Source organism: Acipenser ruthenus, chromosome 7 (genome assembly GCF_902713425.1).
Source record: "Acipenser ruthenus chromosome 7, fAciRut3.2 maternal haplotype, whole genome shotgun sequence".
In the NCBI taxonomy this organism is placed as follows: Eukaryota; Metazoa; Chordata; class Actinopteri; order Acipenseriformes; family Acipenseridae; genus Acipenser; species Acipenser ruthenus.
This window is the reverse complement of record NC_081195.1, coordinates 5,779,469-5,804,243: the sequence shown is the minus strand read 5'-3', so window position 1 is coordinate 5,804,243 and position 24,775 is coordinate 5,779,469. Positions and strand designations below refer to the sequence as shown.

The 24,775-nt window shown below is 36.4% G+C and overlaps 1 protein-coding gene across 6 annotated transcripts in view; it reads left to right on the top strand.

Annotated features, from left to right (window-relative positions):
• Positions 1-24,775, top strand: part of LOC117415910 (receptor-type tyrosine-protein phosphatase epsilon-like) — a 62,103-nt gene that overhangs the window by 11,152 nt on the left and 26,176 nt on the right. Inside the window, exons 1-2 of one of the 6 annotated variants that reach the window (XM_034026825.3) lie at positions 6-128; positions 16,101-16,389. The exons of 2 other annotated variants lie outside the window; for them this stretch is intronic. The gene's annotated coding sequence lies outside the window, so the exon portion shown is untranslated. Of the gene's footprint in view, positions 1-5; positions 129-6,412; positions 6,432-16,100; positions 16,390-23,386; positions 23,406-24,775 lie in introns of those variants that run through there. 3 more of the 6 variants (XM_034026827.3, XM_034026824.3, XM_059026207.1) reach the window with 3 other exon arrangements.

Sequence of the window (24,775 nt, the reverse complement as noted above, 5' to 3'; positions counted from 1 at the left end):
TTTTTTCAGGTAATAAAATATATTTTAAGAACAGAGAAGTCATTTTACTTTTGATTTGGGGGAGGATGCTTTGATACTGGGATGTATTGAAAATGACAATATGCTGAACAGGTGAACGTCAAAACTAGGTAAGAGAAAGACTTCAACATCCATAACTTATACACTATAAATTATAAAATATAAATATGGTGTCATATTAAACTTTTGTCTAGTTTTATGTTTTGTTATTGTCATGATTCTGGGACATCTAATTGGAAAAAGGAGTATGATATATGAAACATTTATTTTTCTTCCTCATGTAAAGTGTACTGTAGTGTAGTCAGTTGTATTTTGAGGCGATTGTTATTCTGTAGTGCTTTTTATTTGACAAGGTTAACTCAAGCTACTGTTCTTGGGACCAAAAAAAAGCTATAATGAGGTCCCTTTCCCACTTCTTCCCAAAGGAAGCTGCTTTCCTTATCTCAAAGAATAAAATGCGTTTGCATGGTAAAGGCTGACATCCGAATAGTTTCCTTGGTCTTGAGTTTTCTGATTTGCAATTAATGAGCAGATATAAGCTAAAACCTCACAACTTTTCCAAGCAGATGGCCAATACTTTAGCAATGCTGTATAGTGCTGCTATATCAGAAGCTACTGTATTCTGTTATCCTGTTTTTGTCTAAAAGTTTGCCACAAAGATATGCATGCAGCAGCTAGGGTTTCCAACTGTCCGGTTTTGGACCGGAAATCCGGTTTTAAGGGAATTTGTACAGCGTCCTGTAAGAATCAGTGACTGGACAGCAAAAGTCTGGTTCTTGCGAATCTTGCTTACTCATTGTTCATTGCCATTTGGGTATTTCCATTCTCGTTGAGCCAGTCCTTTCAACGCTCCACTGTGCAAACATTTTTTTTTTTGCTATAGGTCTGTTAAGTTCGAGAACTACACTGAAATGTATTTTGTGTTATTTTGCCATTTACTGCTTAGCGGGATACAGTTATTTCCCTTCCACACTTCCCCCTGTTTTGTGTTTTTTTTACAGATGCCTTATGTATATCTTGGAGGGATAATATTACTTAATATAAACTATATATCTCGATTACAGTGCTCTGAAAATGTAGGTAATATCAGGAAAAAAACATGAAACCATTTAGGCATATATAAAATCCTGATAGTACAACACTGCAACAGTTTCAGGTTATTTGACTTCAGTAGAAAGGAATGAAGTCATTCCCTTGAGCAGCATGAGACTTGAGGTATATGAAGGAAGTGCACTGTCATTTAATGAGCCACATATCCTCTCAGACACAAAAGGTCCTATTCAGCGATACACATCGTTCTTGAACTGTATGCTTATCCTTTATGAAGGTTATTATTTGTGGGGTTGTTGCTGTGCCTAATTTATCACAATGGTGAAGGAGGGTGAGTCATAGTCTGGGGGTAAAACAACTTGGGTTTTGTTCCTGAATAAGGATCCAACGTCTTCTCTTGCTGGCAAACAAAGGTCATAAACATGGCTGTATGAGCTCCTAGTATTGAATGGTTCAGAAAGCTGGCTGTGAAACACAGCAGCTACTATAGTCAGAAAGATTACATTTGGATTGCAGAACTGTTTTGCCATAGTTTGTATTCCAACGTTTTCTCTAATGGCTTTGTTTTGAATACAAACTTATGCAAATTACACATTAGTGCAATGTGTACAAACCTCAATGCATCAGGGTTGTTTAATGAGGCCTACTACAGTATATGCTCTGAAGATAATTTAAAAAGGTGCTTTTGAAACATTTGTATTAGTGTATTAGGCCTCTAATATACTGCAGTTGCTCAGTTTACATGTTTTCCATTTAACACACAACCAGTTAGAATGTATGCCTCAGGGAGAGAGTTTAAGCAGTGTGTAATTAATAGTAATGTATTCAAAAAGATTCCTTTGTGTGGTCATTTGAAGATTTTACTGCAGAACTGATTACAATAGTTAATTCATCTTTACAATGCTTGTGTATGCTCTACCCTGCTTTCAACCAAGAAACTAAATACATTTTATTAAAAAAATAAATGTTACAGTGGTTTTCCTTTTGGGTGCTCTCAATATTAAATGTAATGGAGATTATACATTGACAAAGAGGATATTTGTGTTGCAGAAAGCGATAAGACTATGGGTCGCTAGGTCTCAACTCCTGATTGGTATCTTAACTTAAGCTTTCAGTATTAAGTCAGATGGCTGGAAGGTCCCAGCACAGTTCTCTGTGTCTGGAGTGATGATTGCTGTATATAGTGACATTTCTACAGCATTTGCAAGATTGCTGATCATGCCTCGGACGTAACCTGAGATTACAGTGAGCATTAAATAAACAAGAAGCCTCAAGGCAAACTGGGAATAATTGAAATAGTTATTAGTTATTAGAAATAGGTTTTAAAGCCTCTGCAAATGCCACTGAAATCAGGTTTGTAAACTTCAAGAAACAAATTTCCACTATGGGAAAGTACAGTGCATACTCTATTGTACTGTACAGAGTGGTTACTACTGTACTAGACTGTACATTATGGATGCCTCCTTAAAGGGGAAGCTCTGTAATTGTGTAGAGTTGTATTCAAGACCACCTGTGCCCTCGTGTTAACTGCTGTTTCCCTGTATGTAGTAATTTGTTCTGTTGTGTTGTCACAGAGGTAATACACATTGCTAATAGTACATTTCACAGGGTCTCTGTAATTCCCTGACTTCGAATCGCTTTGGTGACAGAATAACATTATCAGGCCAAGACATGTTTGAAAGTCTTTAGGGAGCATGTTGTAAGATAATTATATTGATGCTCATGCTATTTGAATTGATCAGCTGTTAAAAACTGCTGAAATGAATGCTTCCGTTTCTAAATACACCACCCACTCTATATATATCGTGGGTGTCTGTGTCCAATATAAATCCACTATATATCGAGGGCTACGATATAGCAAGAGACCTCTACGCAACCTGCTTTTTCTAATTTTTCATATAAAAAGCAGCACACCGTTTTGATTCATACAACGGAGGGTAATTGCTTCTCATCAGCTTAAGTCTCCAATTAATTTCATGAGTCTTCCTCTCCTTTCTCAAATGCACAAACCCGCTGCATTGAAAGAATCCATTCCCAACATAGGAGGCTTGTTGCTAGGGAGCTGCCCTGTGACTTTTGCTAGTGCATTGCTGCCACAAGTGAACACGTTGTTGGCTAAAATAAAAACCACTTCAGCAAATATATATTTAATTTGCTTTGTGTTATTGTGCAATGCGTGTGTATATGATAAGAGTACGATATTAATGCTTTGTTTTTAATTATTTTGTATATTTTTGTTTGTGATGTGCAGTACAAAATAAAAGTAACAGTAATTCTAAGTGAATTTGAATCTATATTGCAGCTAAGGCATGCGCAGTTAGACTGTAAAAATAGGGAACCAGTACTGTTAAAATATTCAAACTTGAACATAGTGTGATTTTCTTTTTTTCTCACCACTTTTGTATCTGGCAATGTTACAGTATTACATCTAACGAAGAAACCCGGGCCACTCTATCTCGAGCACCACGATTATCAGAATTGGAGGTATACAGTATGGAGTTTGTTTTATACATACTGTACAGAATGTTCTGCACGCAGTGCATATAAGTCATAGTACAGTAATTTACTTTCTCGTCTGTGTGTGTGTGTTTATTACAGTACCTTGTTAATGCACATACATGTTTCTAAGGTTCAGGGACATCAAGGATAATTTGCTATGCTACAGCTATAAAATAATGTTTTATGGAAGATTGAACATGTTTAAATAATGGAAACAAATTCTGTCATGGCTAACAAAATATTGAAATGTTTTGTTAATAAAATAAATGTAAAACTTCAGCATTTGACATAGAATGGTATTGACATTCCGACTGAATTCTTTCTCAGTGGAATAGTCTTAGATAAGTTCACCTATCCCAGAAGCATGCACGATAGCTCTTTTTCTCCCCCAAAAATTGCAATGTATTGCAGGTCAGACGCGCAGCTGAAGATGCGCATCATATTATATGTATTTTTATCTGCAGTCCCGGGGAAGGGAAGCTGAAAAGGCCTGGGGTTACCTTGTGATTGAATTAGTCTTGAGAGTGATAATTGCATTATCTATGTGTAGATCTAACTGTGGAGAGGCTAGTAAATACATGAATGAGGTGTACAGAGGCTCACTCATGCAGAAATGCCAAATAACGTCACCTGTCATGGGTTATTATCGCTCGTATTCTCTGTTAATGCATTGGTAACTAGGATAAGGTCAGTTTGCAATATTTAACATTTGACCTTCAAGGTCTTTCAGATACAAATTATTTTCTATCGCTTATCACCTTTTTGCATGCTGCACTAGATTAATGGATCTTACATTGGGGAAAGTGGATCACTCCGAATTCAAATCACACAAAAAAAGAAACATTTGTGTATATGCAAATTACTTCCAGGGCCGATTACATTGCAAACATAAAACACGCCATGTGTTTGCATTCAAATAGGTCAGTAATGGTGGTAGTCATTCTGTATCTTCTATTAACAAATTGAACTAAGCAGCCATTAACCAAATGTGAGAGTGACGTTAAAGTATATTAGATCATTTTGAATTAAATTACTTATTGACTTGACTGTCAGTCAAAATGTGTTTCAATAGATTCATGCTTGTGGCATTTATCACCAAGAGAAAGAAAATTAATCATTATATCCTAAGTACTGTGAACCTACAAACGTTTTAATTGCATTTAATGTGTTGTGTTAAATCAGTTTAATATGACTTGATTAAAATAAGGCTGCATCTGACTGGCTATGTATGAAATTAATTAACTTGTACTGAGTCGCTTACTGTAACACTGGAATATGGTCAACACACTTCAAGGCTTTTCTCTGTGCTTTACCCTACTGAACATGCCAGCTGTTTAAAAATTATTTAGGCAACAAAAGGGAATGGATCAGAGACTTCCCTGGGATGGAAATAAGACTCCCATTGCATAGCAGTTTGAGCCATTCCTGGGTTTACTATGAGTTTTATAAGACACACCTTCTAGTAGTTAAACCTGGAATGTGTGAAACTTCTATGTAAAGGAATCTTATTTCCATCCCTACATCCCGAGCTTTAAATGCATATTAGTTCCCTGAAATGTTTGACTATTTTTGTCTTAGTTTTAAATAAAGAAAATCATAAAAATAAAAGGGGTTAAATATCTATTGGAACTCTAATTTTGTTTTGCTTTTAAAGCTAGTCTTTTAGCCTTAAAATGATGCATTGACTTAATGTTGTCATTTGTTTTTAATTTTGTATAGTTTTTTTTGTTTTTTTTTAACTTCAGTCTGAATGTTTTACTGCTGAATAAAACACAGCCACAGGGCCTTAGCATGCATGGATGAACGCCAGCGTTTAGTTATGAAAGCCAACACCACGTGACAGTTCTTTACTTTGAGGTATGATTTGAAATTCACAATACAATGAAGACCATGCTAGATTTAAAAGGTTTAACTAACTGGTAGCATGTTTATGTCCTTGTTTTACAGTACAGAATTATCCAATACTCAGCAGTCTTTTGTTCAAAACCAGACTGCCGACATGCGGTTTGTGTAAGTGGTCATTCACACCAAAACTTTAGAGTTGGCTGAACGCAACAAGGTACAGCTATTAAGTTTCCTCCTAATCTGCTAGGAAGTTGTGATGAAGTCAAGGCAGAGGTTATTAGGCTTGCCCTGAGGTTCACGCTTTCTGTATGAGGAAGAGGCATTTAGATCTTCAGCACTACAGTACATGGTTTAATCTCATGTTTGGAGGGTTCCGTGTGAGAAGCACTAGAACAGTCTAGAAGTTTGAAGGTTCTGAACTATTAAGTTGGCTTAACAGTTAGGCTGATGTGTACTCTAACTGCTGTAAACTAAGCTGTAGCAGTAGCATTAAACTGAATCTTGACAATCCCTAATGTGGACAGTACAGTGGAATACTGTAGTATTCTTTGTATAGCATCCTTTACTGGATCTCGTGTCTAGTGTGTCACTCCTCGTATCTTCTGTTTTAAAGGTTGTGTGAACTGAGGCACAAGGAGGACACAGGATTTGCCCAAGGGTACTGCAGCCTGTTTGAGGCTGAGAATAAATTCAAAACTATGAAGGGTCTTGCGGCACTAAGTCCAGAGAACTAATCACAGGATCACACCACTCCCAACATTAAAAACAAACATTGAGTCATTCTATAAATCCACACTGCATAGTGTTTATTTCCTGTTGCTTGAAACTAACTTGACTGCTTAGAGTTGGAAAAAAGCAACATCCTAGACTTACCTGTGTAGGATAGAAAAGTAAAACTGCACATATGATTTCATTAATAACAAGGTCTATTCGAAAATGAAGAGCAATAGAGAGAGAGGTTAAATGCAATGGTTCTGAGCGTCAGCGAGTGAGGAAATACTGTATTCCACAAGGACTGAGTAAGTATTTTTATATTTAGCATTATAACATCATGTGACGAAGACATGTATGTGTCTAGGGGATGCTGGTAGACTACGAACATAGAGTTTGTATTCTTGTATTGTTTTATGTATCATAAACCACAAAAGAAGAAAACACCTCTTCAGAATTTGGTCCACTTCAGCAAGACTGACCAAATTGTGTACAGTTTTTATAATCTGTTCAGTGGTCATTGATGTAGAAGGACGCACCAAAACGAAATAAAAGCATAACAAAAAAATGGTTCTGTAAACCAGCAGCCAATGGTTTGATTGCAGAGGCATGATCGTGTGAAAGATATTTGACATCAGAGTCAAATATCTTGTTCCACACTGTGTATACTGTCCTCCTGCCCTTGTTTCAAAAATATTGTTTCATCCTACTGGACTGTGCTCCATATACTGTACAAGGTAGAAACATAGAAACATTGTCTGCATTTTAATTGGGTTAATTGTTAATTGTGAAGTACTTAATTTACAATTTAGTTCCGTATGTGTTTACTTGGTTTAATGTGTAACTCTTTTGTGCATGAAATATTGAAAATTAGCTGAAAAAAAGTAGTTTTGGACAGATAATAAATACATTTTTCATTGAACATTTTTTTTATTTTTTTCCATAGCTTTATATAGGGGGAAAATTGGCATCCTCGTATGAGGTCATTATGAATTTGCGTCTTCCATATGTCCCCATATAAAGACTAGAAGAGTTTTTTTTTTGTAAATCAGTCCCCATATGAGGTCACCATGAATTAAATGGTTAATATACTGTCTGTATTGGTGATGTGCTATTTTCCAGTGGTTTTCCCATAACACCCTTGTATTACAGTGTGGTTTTCCTGTTTTCCTGTGGTTTTGTTTTCTTCCCAAAGTGGCACAGAAAATAATAGACAGCAGTGAGTAGGCTGGATCATGCAAATAGGGTTTTAACTGTGCCTTGTAAACTATGCAACTCAGAGATTTGTGTGCCAAATACTTGCCATTTCTATGCTTGTAAAGGGATATGTCTGGTAGTGAGGTAGAGGGAAATTGGTCAGAATAAGTTACCAACGTATGCATAGCTTTAGCAGAACTAAAGTGCGAGCACTGCTTTCTTTTTCATAGGGGCTCATAAACAGTGTATGGGAAATGTGATCATTGTTGTAAATAAATAATGTGCAGAGGCCTGGGTGTACCGACATCCTGTGTGTTCTGCTGCCGTGCTTCCCTTTTTCCCTTTTATTTGCTTTTTTGGGCTTAGCTGCTCCCGCTCTCATCATGTGCTTTTTGTCACGTGTGTATAATGGCTTGTTGATGAGTCAAAGGAAGGAAAAAAACAAGGGTGTACTGTCCTGTAATACAGCATACATTTTCAAGGAGAGTTACATAATTGACATATATCGGTAGCTTCTGATTGACATAACATTTTTATATACTTTATTATTGTTATTATTATTATTATTATTATTATTATTATTATTTATTTATTTCTTAGCAGACACCCTTATCCAGGGTGACTTCCAGTTATTACAAAATATCACAATACAAAGTATCAGCTTTACAAAATATCACAGTGCTGATAAGAGCAGTTATAAAGTACAATAAAATCAGTAGAAAATAAGATCAAATTCAAATAAGAAAAAAGAAAGAATACAGTAAATAATTACATTTAAGAGTGAGTTCGACTGAGCAGTTAACATACAGTAAAAATATTTGCTCATACGAGTAAAGTCCATTAAGAGCACATAGTAAGTACGATAAGTGGATGAGAACAATTTCAAATAAGGGCAGCTACCAAAAACGTGAATATGGATATCTAAGGATATCTAAGAGTAGAATCAAGTGCAAGATACAGCGAATAGTTATAATTAAGAGCAGTATTGGAATATGGCAAGGTATATATATATATATATATATATATATATATATATATTAGCTCATATAATTTCTTTCTTTCTTTCTTTATTTATTTATTTATTTATTTATTTATTTTTCAGAGATGAGATGATTATTCAGATGTTTTGAGCAATATCAATGTGTTCTCTTAGCCCACTAAAGCAGAAGCCACAAATCACATGCAAAAGTGTGAGGAGGTACAGTAGTGTGATCTCATGTGTCAGAGAACTCGCAGGGAAACCCACAGGATATGAACTTTTTTTTATATAGCTGTAACTTTGTATTGTATAAAAAAAAAACAGCAAGAGACATTTGTTTATGGACAGCCTATACTTTATGCTGTACACAGGTTTGAATAGGTACAGTATACATGAACAGTATACATGAATGATTTTCCTACGTCACTGCCTTAATTATTGGTTTGAATTCCTTGTTCTCACGCTGTTCTGTTTCGGGCAGATTTCCTTTCTAAATGTTTTATTTCCTCTCAGTGGTAGGCCGCGTCGCTAATATCACAGATGGTCAAACTGACTCCTTTTTTATATTTTTAGTTTTTTTGATATCTGCTCACATCTTACTGTCTACATGCGCTGACAAGCAAATCCTGGCTGCTTACTGTACCTCTGTCTCCACAGGAAAAACTGTCAAAAAAAACAACAACAAATTGGCTTCTTAGACAGAACTTGCTTTGGTGGTTGTAATTACTTTCACATTAGATACATAGGCCTGGATTTAAATTAAGATCAAATCAGAATGATTGGATTTTGCCAATGTTGTTACATGGAGCTCTCTGATGGCTTGTGTCTAGTTTAGTAACATGAATTGTGCATTGTATAAATATATATATATATAATTGAAAGCAAAAACATTTTTATTATTGATAAAAAACATAGACAGACCATAAGACACATTATCTTGTATCAATGTTTGTGTCATTCAGGGAAAACTAATAAATGTATCAAATTCAATGGGCTCAAAAACATTAATAATATAACTGGGGGGGGGGGGGGGGTTTGCTAAACTTAAGGCAGTTTATCTGAATGTATTTCAGACTCTCAGGCTTCATAATCCTACACACATTTCTGTATTCAATATGATTCTATTGTGATTGTTACATGGGGTCTGGCGCTACCTTAAATATTGACTGAATATTATTACCACACTGCAATCTACTTTTATCATACCATAACTGTCAGTATACTGTATAAATCCTCCTTTATTACAGTACATGTCTTTCGTATTTCCCTTTTTTTGTTGCGTTTTGATACACAAATAGTAATTTTCAGGATAAGCAACAAGAACATCTTGTACAAAGCATTGACTGCAGAAATGACTAATAGTAAGGGTTACACATACATGCACATCATACAGTACATTATTAGCATCTGGCTATCAAATTATAACAAGTATATTTTGTACCCCTTATTTATTCCAGTTTTGCTGGGGATGTGTGTGTGTGTGTGTGTGTTTTATGTTGCTTTACATACCCAATGTCGTGATTTAATTCTCTAAGGTTGGATGCTAAAGTGTTTTTTTTTATCCATTTCACATTCTGTTCACTTTGGCAACTAGCAGCCCAATCACTGCTGCTATCGACCTTTGTATAATTACCAGTGTGTATATATATATATATATATATATATATATATATATATATATATATATATATATATATATATATATATATATATATATCTCTTCCAGGTGAAGTGTGAAAATAGAAGTGCTAGTGTCTGCTTTGACAAATAAAATGATATTCAGAATTTCCTATTATGTGCTTAGAGCAGCACTGCTTTCATAATTTAGTGGATAATATAGTTGCTGATACAGTTACACCCTAAAATAAAACTGTGACCTCATCAGCTGATGTGTTCATTGGACCTGGTGAACAAAATATGATTAAGAAGGAAGATAATGAACATCCATATATAATTAAGAGAAATAAGGAGAAACAGGCTCCGCTCAAAGCTGAACTGTTAAAACACAAATACTTTACATAATGCAGTTTAAAGTAAATAGAAACATGTTTCAGCAGCTAATGTATAATTTACATTACAGTATTGTATGTTTACTCTGTGGAATTGGCATATGTTTGTAATAGTACTTTTATTTTTAAAGGAAATATTTTTCCTAAAGGGAATGTACAGTATACAGCTTGTTAATATTAGAGTTCCAGAAAAGCTCAGCAGCTGACCTACAAGAAAGCATATCTCTTCATCTCGCTGTCCCACCCAGCTGTTAAAAAAAACAAACAGTACTCAGGAAATGAGACAGGCTATCTCTGTCTGACTGTCCCAGAGAAATAAACGATCGAGCGTCTCTGGTCTCAGTCCTGCAAAGTATGGGTCTTTCTAAAGCACCGTGCAGAAGAAATTAATTAACTGGATATTCTGCATAGCTCTTTGTAACCAAGGACAATTACTAAACTTCATTGTTTTAATTGAAGAATTATTCTTAGATATGCTGTATATGATAAGATAAACACAGGGCAGTAAAAGAAGAAAACCCAGGGGGTGTTTAGTTAATGACCCTTATTCTATTTCTGGTGGGTATAAAGTAATATGTATTTTTTCCAGATATGATCCTGCCTAGGAATGCTATGACAAATATTAAAACGTTTACATCATGTTTAGAGACCTCTCTAGCTTCATCCTTAATTTGAAGGATATGAGCAACAATAAAATGAGAGGGTTTGAGAACTGTATTGCATGGACAGCTGGAAGAAGGGTAAATGCAAAACGCCTTTTCCCAGCTATGTCACACATGACTTCATTTTTAAGCCTGTCTCTTCAAATATATATAAAAAAAATGTTGATGAGTTCTGAATCAAGGGGTGCTTTGAGTCCTAGTGTGGGATATGCTTAATCTTCTAACTTCAGATGTGTGTGTTACAAAGAGCACAGAGAGGTACAGTTATTTGCTTTTGCCATAACAGGGAGTGGGGACAGACAAAGCCTCCACCTCGTCTCTGATTTTGAGTGTATTTGTTTATACCACTGTTAGAAATTAGAGCAGTCTCATATTAGAATTAATAGTACTTACAAAAAATAGTAGAAGGCACATACAGTACACACAAGTATGCACACATGCAAACACAGAATAAACGGTTTGCCCTGTTGCTGGAGGGAGTTCAAATAATGCTTCTTTCCCTCGCTGTGCATAGCTCTAAGTACATTATCGTACAGGCTTAACATCCACATCAAAGTGCACGAGCACAAATTACCCACAATGGTGATCAGGTAGAATGTGTCCCAGTTATAGCTGGCAGCAGAGTGCATTCCTCATTAGCATGAGTCCAGGTTTCAGTACTTGAATATGGATGAAAGCTTGCCAGACAATTTGTGGAAAGCAAGCAGGAGTAAGGGAAAGAGATGGATGTATTTCCCCTAAAATGAGTTTGTCAGAGATTATCAATTGCAGATCTTTAACAAACTCATTGTTTCAGGTGGATGAAATTAGCGGTCCACCTTGCTCAGGTTTGCTCAGAGACTGTCCCAAAAATAAAATATACTGGTAACTTTATTAAACATAAATTAAACATATGCAGAAATGCAGAAACACTAATAAATGATTCTTAAGAACACATATAAGCAGATGAAAATCAAATGCTTTAAGTATGTATTTAGGAAACGTGCAGTTAGGGTTGATCTGCAGTCTATACATGTTACCAAGACTCACATTGTTTCTAAAACATACAGCAGTCCAGATAAAAGCATCTCATCTTTTTAAATGCTACAATTTTGTGAAGCCGCTTCACTGTGCTGTTACTGTACCATATGAGGGCCTGCTGAAGCTGTTGCTGCATACAGTTATTTTTATAAGCGTGCAGCTTTTGCACCACAGCAGAGTAATAAAGCTCTTTTGAATAAAATTAAACACTGCTTTGCAACAACGGTAGATGGATACGACCTGTTACAAAATAAAATAAAACGCCCTGGGACTTGTTTACTTCTTAACACAGCCAGAATTATAGCCCTCTTTTGAAACTTAAACAAATTCAAATTATAGTATATTATGAACATTAAATAAAATAAATATGAATGTATCCTAGGCCAATTATATTTCATTCAATTCATCCCATGTAATGGCCAATCCGTAGGTCCAAACTGAGCCACATTGTACTAAAGTCAACCAAATAATTGACAAAATAGGTCACTACAGATTTCTTATCTGTCAGACCCATCAAATGCACTAGGAGCTGTTTTTTTGTCAGGAAACAGATGCCCTTCAAAAAAATATATATATATATATATATATATATATATATATATATATATATAATATATATATATATATATATATATATATATATATATATATATAGACTGAAAAAGAACAGGGATGGCAGATAACACATTTAAACAGGTTTACGAGGGTAAATATGTTTTTACTGTATTGCTACCAGGAAGATCTGCAATATATGAGGTTTATGGTGAGTTTTATGTATATCTGTCACCCCTGTCTCTCTCAGGAATATAGATATTTTTTTATGATGGTCTAATATGGTGATATTCTTGGATCATCTGCAATACAAGATGCTCCTGGAAGGGAACTCATGCCTCCTGACTGACCTTACAATCTAACCTCCAAGTGAAGTTTGATGATGCATCAACAGTAGCACACAACAATTGCATTTAATTTGCCCTTCCCTTTGAGTGCTACTTCATTGAAACAGACAGAACAGCTATTGTGACCTGTAGGTTATCCTTCTAATTGGATCTGTGATTGTTTTACATGCACAGGAAGACATAACCTGATTTCATGGACTTGCCACTCAGCCATCAGTTCTGATTTTAAGCTGATGCAATGGAATGCTTAAATGATTACTGTAATAAAACATTTGAAAACTAGGATTGATCAGGTTATTTTTTGTTTATTGTGGGACAGTGATATCAAATAAATATGTCAGTCTGAGGCCGACGAGTTACATTCCTCAGTAAGGTTTAAACACTTGTAGTTCAATTGATCTCCCACAGATGTTATTATGGCTACAACAGGAAAAACTACATTTCCCAGAAGCCTTGGGGTTGGGGGGGCTGGTGGTGGACTAAGAAAAGATGCATATGTGGAAAATACTTAATTGAGTGTCGATTAAGTGATTGTTTGTAACTTGCTGATGTATAAAAGCCTGCTCTGTTTCGCTCAAAGAAGGTGAAGTAGGAGCGAGTTTGGGGCAAGGAAAGCGTGGAAAACTGTTCGTAAGTACAAAGTATAATATGTGATTAAAAACTCTGTCATACAGACAAACGGTTTAGCCATCCTGTAGTAGTTAGGGAAAACTGTGTACAGTTAGTTAGCTCTCCAAAAGGAGATAGGTGTTTGTTTTCTTTGTTTGTAAATAAAACCGTGTTTGTCAATTCCTGGACTCTTTGTGTGTACTATCCATGTTACCACTGGAATCTACCACACTCTCTCCCTCCTCCTCAGCTAAGAACCTCGGAGTCACCCTGGACCCCTGCCTCTCTTATTCCCAGCACATCTCCACTCTGGCATGCACTTGCAGATTCTTCCTGAAATGTATTTTTGTTTACGACTGTAAGTCGCCCTGGATAAGGGCGTCTGCTAAGAAATAAATAATAATAATAATAATAATAATAATAATAATAATAATAATAATTAATAATCTGATCTTTGCTTTCCATGGCAAGTTATAAACCTGCTTATCTATAAAAATGCCGGAGGTTGCTAATGGTTACAGAAGGATGCAGAGAGATTTGCAAGCATCTGACAACTGAAAAATAATTACTTTTTTTTTTTTATACCACCTTTGCAGAAACATATTTGATAAGACTGAGCACTTAATATTTAAATTCCATGTGTCTGCTCTTTCTGATAAGATGCAGTTGATGGAGATATTGTGATCTATTTTTTGATGAAATGACCCTCCTATCTAAATCGATTGTGTGTCATCCTGCCTTTTGAAGCACACAGCTATGTTGTCATGAACTCATGACTAGTAGGTGCTCAAATAGCAGTTCCAGGGAACTACTGTTGGCTGCAGTTAATTGGCCTGAGATGTTTGGTATATTGCTAAGGCCTGACCAACCAAGTAGTGTATCATCAGACCCTCCCTTGAAACCATTTCCTCTTTCACTTAACCTATCACTTAACTGATCAACCACCACCACTGTGCAGCAAGCGCGGTTCAAGAGGACGTGTGACCTCATATATATATATATATATATATATATATATATATATGACAGTCAAAACTGCATTGAACAACCACTTGCATACAGCGACAACTCTGAATAATCTGATTGTAAAATGACATGTTTCATAAGAAAACCTAGCTATATAAAATAACATGATTCCCTTGAGTGGTCGTTATACACAGGTTTGAATGTAATGATTTTCCCTGAGAGTGGTGCATCTCCTTACTGTCATTCTTTAACCCTGTGTTAAAGGTCAAATATGTTATGAATCTAAAAGAAAGGCAGTGATCCAACCCTATCATTGACCTTAAAACAAGTGTGTGTGTGTGTGTCCCTGCACAGATTAGTCAGTGAAACACTGATCAAACAAGTAAATTATCTTTTTTTTGCATCACTTTTCAAACATTGGTTTCCTTTATTATCTGGCATCACTATTCAAAAGCACAAGTTTAGCATTTTGCTACACAAGTCACTGTTCTTAACTGAGCAATCCATAAACATGAATCCTAATTATGTCAAATGTCACAGTGCATGTGTTCTGTGCAGTGGCTTTCTTTGTGAAGCCTTGCTTTATTGGACAGCTAATATTTAGCAAAATGAATGTGACAGTCTTAAATGTTACACAGTGGATGTTCATTACAACCGCAGTGAAAGCCAGCAGAAACCCTAAACAGCTGTGCTACACTGTCACCATAGCAACTGCTTGGAATTCATGAGGTCCTGAATTCTTTTGCTGCAGAGCATTCCCAGGTAGATAAATACATTGTGGCTGTTCGAGCCAATGCAAAGCTCAGCTGAGATATTATAAAGATTATAATTGGTCATAGTTTCCAAATATTGTTCAAATGTGTAATTTGTGAAAAGAAATATGGTGGTTTTCTTAGTCTCTATACTGTGAATAACATTTGGAGTAGGCTATAAAATGAAACCAGTGAAAATGACTTTGTTATAAGAGTATATTTGCTCAGTCAGGGTTACTGTATCATGTTACGGAAATCAAACACAATGTTTGATGATACAATACATTTTTTTTCCAATAAAACAGTCTAATTATTTCTATTAATACCAAGAAAGGTTTTGCAGTCAGTTCTTATACATTTTTTAATGTGCTTGCAGTAAGTAATTCTTTTTTTCTATCAATACTTACTGTATTCATGTTGATTGGGATTCTTTATTGATTATATAATATAAATACTAGCTGTCTATAAGTGAAATTCAGGTCTTGTTTTAAGTAGTTCTAAAAGTTTTTTTTTGCTTGTTTCACTTTAAAGTGTCTGTTTTTCTGACTGCATTGTGCCTCAAAATGACTTTATAAAGCGACATATAGAACATGTTGTTTTAATTGGAAACAGTTTCCTGGTAGCACTACAGTCAGTTCAGTATCTTGCTTCATACCCTTTCAGGTTTAACAATTTTGTTCCCATAGGCTAATGCATTGCTATTCAGCACAGTATAGGTTACATCTCTGCAGCCCTGCGCTCTGCAGAAAGGTGTGATTGTGGAGCTGTGAATGCCTACTGTGCAAGGTTAGAGGAGGGGAGTGGGGTGGCGGTGGTTGCTGAATTGATTCTTGTTCTCGTGTTTATGGTGGACCTAATTAATTACTTAACATTTCTTTGCACAGGTGGTGAGAATCCCATTAAGATCCCCGCTTAACTGAAGATCAGGATGTCTTGTTGAGTAAATTACTAGGACTGGATTGTGCGAATCAAACCTTGACATCCGGCCCACAGAATCTGCAGTGGCTGTCTTCTCCAGATAAAAAAAAAAAGGCACACAGGGAGATAACTATGTGATTAACAGACTCCCAGCTACTGAGAAGATATCTCCCTGATAGATTGCAGAAGCCAAACAGCAAACCGCTTGGTATGGAGGGTTTCCTAATCTGAATCGCCACTACTTCTCAAGTAATTGTAAGTACATGGGGTGTTATTGCATGTTCCATGCTTGAAGTAAGTACAGCTTAAATGCTAACATGGTGCATACTCCTGTAGCCTTCTTAATCTTAAATGTTAAAGCACGCCACAGGTTAATTAGGTTCAGTAGTAAAGGGATTTGGCATTGGGTTAACGCATGTTTTTTTTATGTTGTTTTATTCTCGAATTATTTTCCCAGTGCCTATTGTTAGTCAATGTCAATTTAATATGATATATCTTGCATTGTTAGGAAAGAATAAGGTACGTCTTTAGATAGTTTCTCCTACACTTTTATTCAGAAGGTAAAATATATTAAACATATCAAAGGTATATTGGCACATACTCTAAAATGAGTACTGTGATCATAATGGGATTTCATTTTCTTTAGCCGTTTTATCAGATATGACGTTTGGTGTGGGTTCCATCTAGCTTGTCAACTGAATGTATTGACTTTTAGTAGCAGAAAGCTATATTTTTCTAATACAGAAAATCATAAATAGTTTTTTTGTTTTATATGTTTTGAAATGTCTCGGGTGGTGCAATTGTTTAAATTTCTTACCTGAAATAATTGCATAAAAATCACTTGCAGCTTTTTACATTTTTTTTACAATCTTTGTTTTCCTGAAGATTAGAGTAAATCAAATATGCAAAAGATCTGAATTGCATCAGATTTACAAAGAAATTGAAGGATGGCTACATTACCTCTCAAGAATAATTGAGTTTAATGGTGGATTCAAGTGGAAATAATATGATCCATTTACCCTGCCAGCAAAGTCATGTGAGCGTACATCATCATTGAAAGGAAAAAGTTGTGTCATTGTGTTTCAATCTGCCTTATCACTGTGTGTGATGAGCCTTGCATCAATTAAAGACGCTATATCTAAATCAACAGCTTGTCAGGTGCTTGCAGACCTAAGATAGTACTGACAACACAGCATGTTGTCTACCAGGAGTGTCGATTTCAGACAAGGATGATACACAACTCGTTGACGGCAGATCCTGGTGTCTTCATCTTTTTCGTTTTTTCTTTATTCTGTTGTGGTTTGCTGCAAGCCTGACTATTTCCTGCATAGCAAGCATAAGATCATCCCTCTGTTGGAAAAAAAAATCCTGCTACTCCAGCACAGGAAGACTCTTCTATTTGTACAGGAAACTGTCCACAGCACAGAGCAGATGGGGAGCTATTGCCTGTTTTGCAGAATGGGCAGACCAGACATTTTGAAAGCTTACAAAACAACTACAAATGAATTTCCACTGTGATCACTGAAGGAGGGAAAACACTATCTAATTAAAAATGCCAGCAATTCTCCTCTAAAGTCATTGGAACCCTAAATAAAATAAATCAATAAATCAATAAAAGAAAGCTCTGCCTAATAGGAATGTGTTGGCTTTCAGTAGTAGGTAAATTATTATTTAAAGGAAATGAGCTGTATTTAACTACTTTTGAACTATGCAATTATGTAACGATTTCTGGCACTGAATGTAAAGTACAATATAGTAATGCACCATGATTAACTCGCTGTATAGAAGCCTGGCAGTGCATTTGATGTTTCTATAAAGCACATTCTGAGCAAATTGGTTTCTGTATAATGGCTTTGGTACTTCAACCCCAGTCTAATCTGAAGACTGTAAAAGACTCTTCTCTTGAGTATAAAGCACTACGATGCAAATGACGCACATCACTGGACTGTACTAGTAGTTCAATTCAGCCTTGTCCTTTCATTATTATTTCACTATAAGACTATTGCTTTCTTTAAGAATTGATTAACAGATGCAGAAAAGGAAATCAAAGAATTACATTTTCAACAATTTCTGTAGTGTTTCAGTATTGCAGGATATACATTTTACATCAAAATTCGTGGACCTCGTATCAGTCGGTAACCAAAAGGGAAATAACACCATTAGTCACTTATGTTGGGGTCATCTATTTCTGTGCTTTCTGTTTGTTTGCATGTACAATAGCTTGATATGAGTTTTTGAAACTGAAGGCTGAAGTTGTTCTTTGCATGTAGCAGTTGTACAATAATGTTCTGTGATCAAATTACCATTTTTTAACAATGTCAATGAAAAAAAGGCACACCAGTTGTAATACTTGTACTACTTATTATTAACGCAAGACCGGAGTCTGATTCCCTGGAGAGCAGGTGAACTCAGGGCCACCTCATATCATCTTTAGTAAACTAGTTGCAACACAGTGTGAAGACTGTCAGGCATATAAGATTCACTTCTTACCTGAAAACACAGACATTCTCTTCATCTGTTCAGAGGTGTTGTAAATGTTAGAAAAAAGTGCCATGTAGTCTTTGTAGAAAGGATACTGTCTAATTCAATTACCCCAAATAACTTGATTATTTAGTGACGTTTTGTGTTGCCCTTGCTTCTCTCATGTTGAGCCATAGTGCTTTGGAGTGATGAAGTTGTAAACTGGCATCTCAACCAGATTCAGAGCGACTTTAGAATCCCGTGTTTTGCAAGACAGCCTATAGGTATAGATTATAATAATGCAAAGAACACAGATATTTAATTACCGGTACCTGTTTCAACTACAGGAGACATGATTCTGTCCCATAGGGCACCACAGTAACGAATTGTCATCACATCCGATTCAATTAAATGCAAAGGCTAGGCCTGAAAGCAAACCGCAAACCATATGGTTCAAAGACGAGCACCTTGCCATTCAAATAAAGAGCAAGCTCTGAAGTCGAGAGATAAGTACATGTCTTAAGTTGATGTCAGCATTATTAACTCATCAGCTGCTAGGAGGAGATTCATTACAAAGTGATGTGAATACACTGCACTTATGTTGTTTCTAGCAATCAATAGTGAGTGAGTCAAAGCAGCAAAAATCATACTTTTGATTATAGGTTTGCTGGGCTAAGCAACTACTTTAGCCGACCATTGTTGCTGTTATATATCAATGCCTTTCAAGTGATTGTCTCAAAGCCACTTATTAATGATGCAGTAAATTACAGAGGCACATTGACCCTTATTAGCAGAAAAGGTGGCACATCAAGATCAAGGATTTAACCAGGTTTTTAAGACATCTATTCCAGTGTATCCAGTTCATGCTCCCTCCTGCAACAATGCTGGTGCCCTGATTGAAATGAATGGTGCATTTTAAAAAATCTATCGCTGTGTGACAGATGATGGCTTTGTAGTGACGTCAGGCCAGGAAAAGAATTCACAGCACTGCGAGTGCCGACCAGGGTATAAAAAGCGCTGCGGCACGTTTATTAATAAATAAAATATTTAAACAAAACAAAAGACTTGCACAAAGCAAAAGGCACACGGGACAAAAGAAATAGACAAACAAATAATAATTATAACAAGTATCGTGCTGGTTGTTCCAGCATGAGTAGCAATTGTTTTCTTTGTATTGGGTCTTACTTGGCTCTTTCCTCCTCTGGACAACCCACCCCGTGCAGCCAAAGCTGCAGGTCTTTTATATTCTGGCCGAGGGATTAACTGCCTCTTAATTATCTTATTAACCCCTCGGCCATAGTCTGCACAAGTTTAATAAATATGCATGACTGTCAGCTAATTCAATAACTACTAGCCGACAGCCACGCAGTCTCACAAGCTATTTAAAAACAATAACATTTAATGGCAGATGAGCTTTAGCCTGTCCTTCAAAACATAATACACACAAATATACAAAATAATACATAATATGCACAGGGGCGGGGACTACCCTGTCACACACTGCTATGGAGACAAAACAGGATACACCACAAGTAATACTGCAGGGTGTTCTGCAACACTTTAGTGACACTGTGTGGTGTGGTACTGTACACGTGCATATGTAAAAATGTATTAACCCATTGCAAATTACAGTAGAGTCTGGTGTGCTTATTTACAAGATTAGATTTAATGTAGGAGAATGGTTTCATTACCTAGGATATTCAATGAAAACAGAACAAATTGCTTTTGCAATGGAACACTTTATCTTTCCTTTCTTACAAAACCCACTGCTTTATCCAACCAAATGCTTTCTGTTTTCACCCTGCTGGTTATTTTTTACCTATTGAAGTTTTAATTTCAAATATTCATTGTGTTTATTGACTTGCACAGATGTATTAATTATGTATATTTTATTGTTAGATATTTGGATATCTGTTATTTGACATGTGTACTGAACTGTTTATAGAGTTCATTTAAAAAAAAAAAAAAAAAAAAAAATGCATACCATAAATGCTATGTAAGTGGCTGGTAAAATTTTCAAGCTGATTGAAAACCCATCTCTATATCCTTTAGAAGCTGCCAGATGCTGAACGTAATATCCTTACGATTCTCAAGGAAAACAAAGGGAAAAAAAAGATTCTTTATAAGGACACATTTAACCTCTTAATGGCTTTTCAGATGTTCTGTGATAAACTTGCATGCCTTCTTTTTCAGCTGTCAGATGTATGCAAGTATTTCAAAGCAGGAAATAGAAGGAGCTGAATCCCAAAAGGAAGAACAGATCTAGTAAATGAGTTCATAGTGCAAAAAATATATAAATAGGAGCTACACAATAGACAGCACTAACCCATCAAAAGATTCAGCTTGTCATCTTTGAAACTTCTTCACATTGCTGATGTTATCATAGCTAGCAGGGACTCAACATGAATCATATTGAGTTTGTAATCTCAGTATTTTCTCCTATAAGCAAATAACGCTAATGTACTTGCCCCGAGCACAAGTGCTTCAAATGGGCATTTTTATATTTTTCCCCCTGTCACGAACTGCAGTAAATGATTGACCTTCTAATAGTATTTTAGTCTGTACTGTTCATTGATCAAAAATCACCTGGTCTTATTGTTTTATTTACCCTGTCACCACTTTCAGCTTCTGTTGGGAATTCTGTTTTCTGCTGAGCTTGCGATGTTTGATGAGGTATTGATTTAATTTCAAATTATGATCCGCTTGAGGGACAGCTTCAGTTGTAGGCAAACCTGGCAGCATGCATAACCACATAGTTTTCTTTTTTGTCTATATAAAGACAGATATGTGATGCAGTGGGTGATTTCTGCCTTTTTCCCCTCCTTGGCTAGACATCGCCCATCAATCTGGTGACAGGTCTCAGAAATGTATCACAGATTGCTTTTCGTCCAAGTTTGTTTCATTCTGTTGACTGGGCAATCCTGACACAGTAATCTTTTAAAGGGAATCTTAATGGGAGTGCTGTCCAAATTACTGCAGCTGACAGACGGGCAGAATGATCCCATATTATGTGTAATACAATACTTGCATTGTATACACGTTATGATTTGAACTATGTGGGGGCGGAGAGTTTCTGGGCTGGTCTTTGTCCTCTAGAGGCCAGTAACCTGCAGACATCCGCTCTTGAGTTCCTGGGTGTAAAAAGATGCCGATTGGCTCGTGGGATCAGAGGACACCCACTGAGCCTCGGGGCCCTGAGCTGTGTGGGGAATCGCCACGGTGAAGGAAAATAATAATAATAATAATTGGGCATTCCAAATTGGAAGAAAATTGGGGGTAAAAATAATTGGTGATTCTAAATTAAAACAAAATAAAAAATACCGTGTTTAAGCAAGAAAATATAAAATGTTTTAGTGGTAAGTTGTCGAGTTGTCCTGCTAACCTAAAGTTGATTGATAAATTGATAAATCTATTTTTGTGTGTTTGTGGATGAAAACACACACACACACACACACACACACATGCACACACGCACACACACTGGGAAAGTCACTTCACAATGCTGCTGTGTAAATAAAAATAAACAATGAAAAAACACTTGTAGAAGAGCAATGAAACTTGGAAAGTAGAGGCCTCATATCGCAGACAACACGAGTCAATTACTTTCACCATTGGCCATGTGTTTTTTCTATTACTTGTTTAATATAGCCACTGTTGATCTTTCTTTATATTGATGGCTTTTTAAATGACACTCAGTATTGCCACTCAGTTTGTCTGCGGATGGTTTTTCCACTTTAGCAGTGAGAAGTAGCCAAGTGAGTTGATGTAGTATGCATACTGTACTGTATAGTAAATGATTCTCGAGCCCTCAAATTACATCCTATCCTATATCTAATTCAGGTATTACAATTAATCACCATTCTAATAGGATTAGGTTCACAGACACTGACTGCTCAGTGAAACACAGAGCACAGTGGCAGTGATTAGCATTCTGCTGTTCTTTCACTCTTATCTGCACAGCTTGTAGATTTTACATTTCTGAAGAATGAAACGCATGCAGTTCCTGGATCTGCTCTCCTGGAGAGATTAGGTGGCGTTCAAGGTCACTTCTGCTATCATTTAAAGACTGAAACAATAGAAAGGTAATTAGTTCTTCACTGTCACCAAGAAGCACGTTGATTGTCACCTGGCTGTTTTCAGGGTTTAAATTACTGCAGGACGCTTCTTGAAAATTAATGGGGAGTGAAGGTTGTGGGTTCAAATCTCAACAGGGGTTCTTACCAGAAGCCTGCATTTCAGCAGTGATATAAATATTTGCGGCATATATGAAAAAATGTGGGTACTACACACATCACCCCCCGTATAGCCAAGCCACAGAAACAGGTAGGACTTGTTGGGAATTTTATAGTTGCTGTCTGTCTTTCCTGTCTTCTGTTACCATTAGGATTATGCTATTCCTTTCAGAACAAAATTGCTTTTGCCTTTGCACTTCAAAACAGGGCCCCATGTGGTTTAATCTTGTGAAGGAGAATAAGATGCCTGCACATTATCTTCCGTTTAAATTGGCACTGGTTCACATACATGTGTGACTGAGCCATGAACCATTCAAATACAGCAAGTATCCCTCTCTCTATTAGCATTACAAGTACTTTTCTGGTATGTGTTTAATGTTGCACATTGCTGTACACAACCCATCTCTGAATACTGTATTGAGAGTTAAAAGTGAAGGAACGAATGCTTTACAATCCCAGGTTTGTTTTGTACATCTCAATGCTTCCTCATTAGGGAATGACATCATATCCCTGATGGTACTTGATTACCCTTGATCCTGTGTATGGACTCGTTTTCAAACAGTGCCAACCGGCTTTGAGGTAGGAGACTAACAGTGATACGGTCCATGGCATAAATGCTGCTCGCCTTGTCTTTCCCTTTCCTCGTTTCTCCCACGCTACACCGCTGCTCCGCTCTCTGCACTGGCTCCCTATTGCTGCTCGCATCCAATTCAAAACTTGTACTCGTCTATCGCTGTTTTGACCTTTCTGCTCCCTCCTGTCTCCAGAGCCCACTCCTTCTCCACCCTTGCCCCTCAGTGGTGGAATGACCTACCCATGGATATCAGGACTGTTCAGTTCCTGACCACCTTCCGGCGCACCTCTAAAACTCACAACTGTCGACTATATGGCACCCAGTTGTACCAGTACTTGCATCAGCTTGCACTTGCACTGAACTGCTCCACACCTGCCGTATTCTACTACTGCTCTTAATTATAACTACTTCCTGTATCTTGTATTTGACGTTACTCTTATAGGTATCCATATTCACGTTTTTTGTAATTGCTGTTATTGAAATCATTCTCATCCATTGTACTTACTACGCGCTCATACAGGACTTAACTCGTATAAGCAAATGTTTTTAATATAAATTAACTGCTCTTAGTCGAACCCGCTGTTCTGTGTAATTATTTACTGTATTCTCCAGTATTCTCTGTATGCTCTTATTTGAATTTTATCTTATTTGCTACTGATTCTATTGTATTTTATAACTGCTCTTATCTGTAATGTGATATTCTGTAATGTGATACTTTACAATGTGATATTTTGTAACAGTTGTAAGTCACCCTGGATAAAAGGGCATCTACTAAGAAATTAATAATAATAATAATAATAATGATAATAATAATAATAATAATAATAAACACGGACGTACCGGAGTGGTTAAGTTCAAAATGAAAACATGGATTTAGGGAGTTACTATCAGATAAACAGTTAGCACAGATTTTAGTCATGTTCTATGATCTGTTTTGTTACTTCTTTCTCACATGACCGCCTCATACTCACACTTTTACAGTCACTGGGTCACTGGGTAGGAAGTGTAAGCCAGCAGATAAATGGCAGTGTCTCACAGGGATATAAAACAAAATGCCAGCACCCTGCCTTGTCTCTTGTGGTATAGCTTTTCTAAATAGTGAAAGCTGGGAAGCTTGTTTGAAAATGTCCCTTTTTTGTATCCTTGTTGTATCAGGTTTAAGTGGGAGCAAGGTAGTTTTGTTTGCAAGCTGCTGGACCTGTCCTGTTGTTTCTTGTAGGACAGAAATGATAATGGAAGTGTACGCTCCTTCATTTAATGTTCGCTCTTTCTCAGGCTTGGCATTTTGAATACTGATCAACTGAGCCACTGACATCTATGGCACTTAATGAGCCAGAATGCCTAAATAATGCGGCTTCAGCCAAAAGGAATTTCC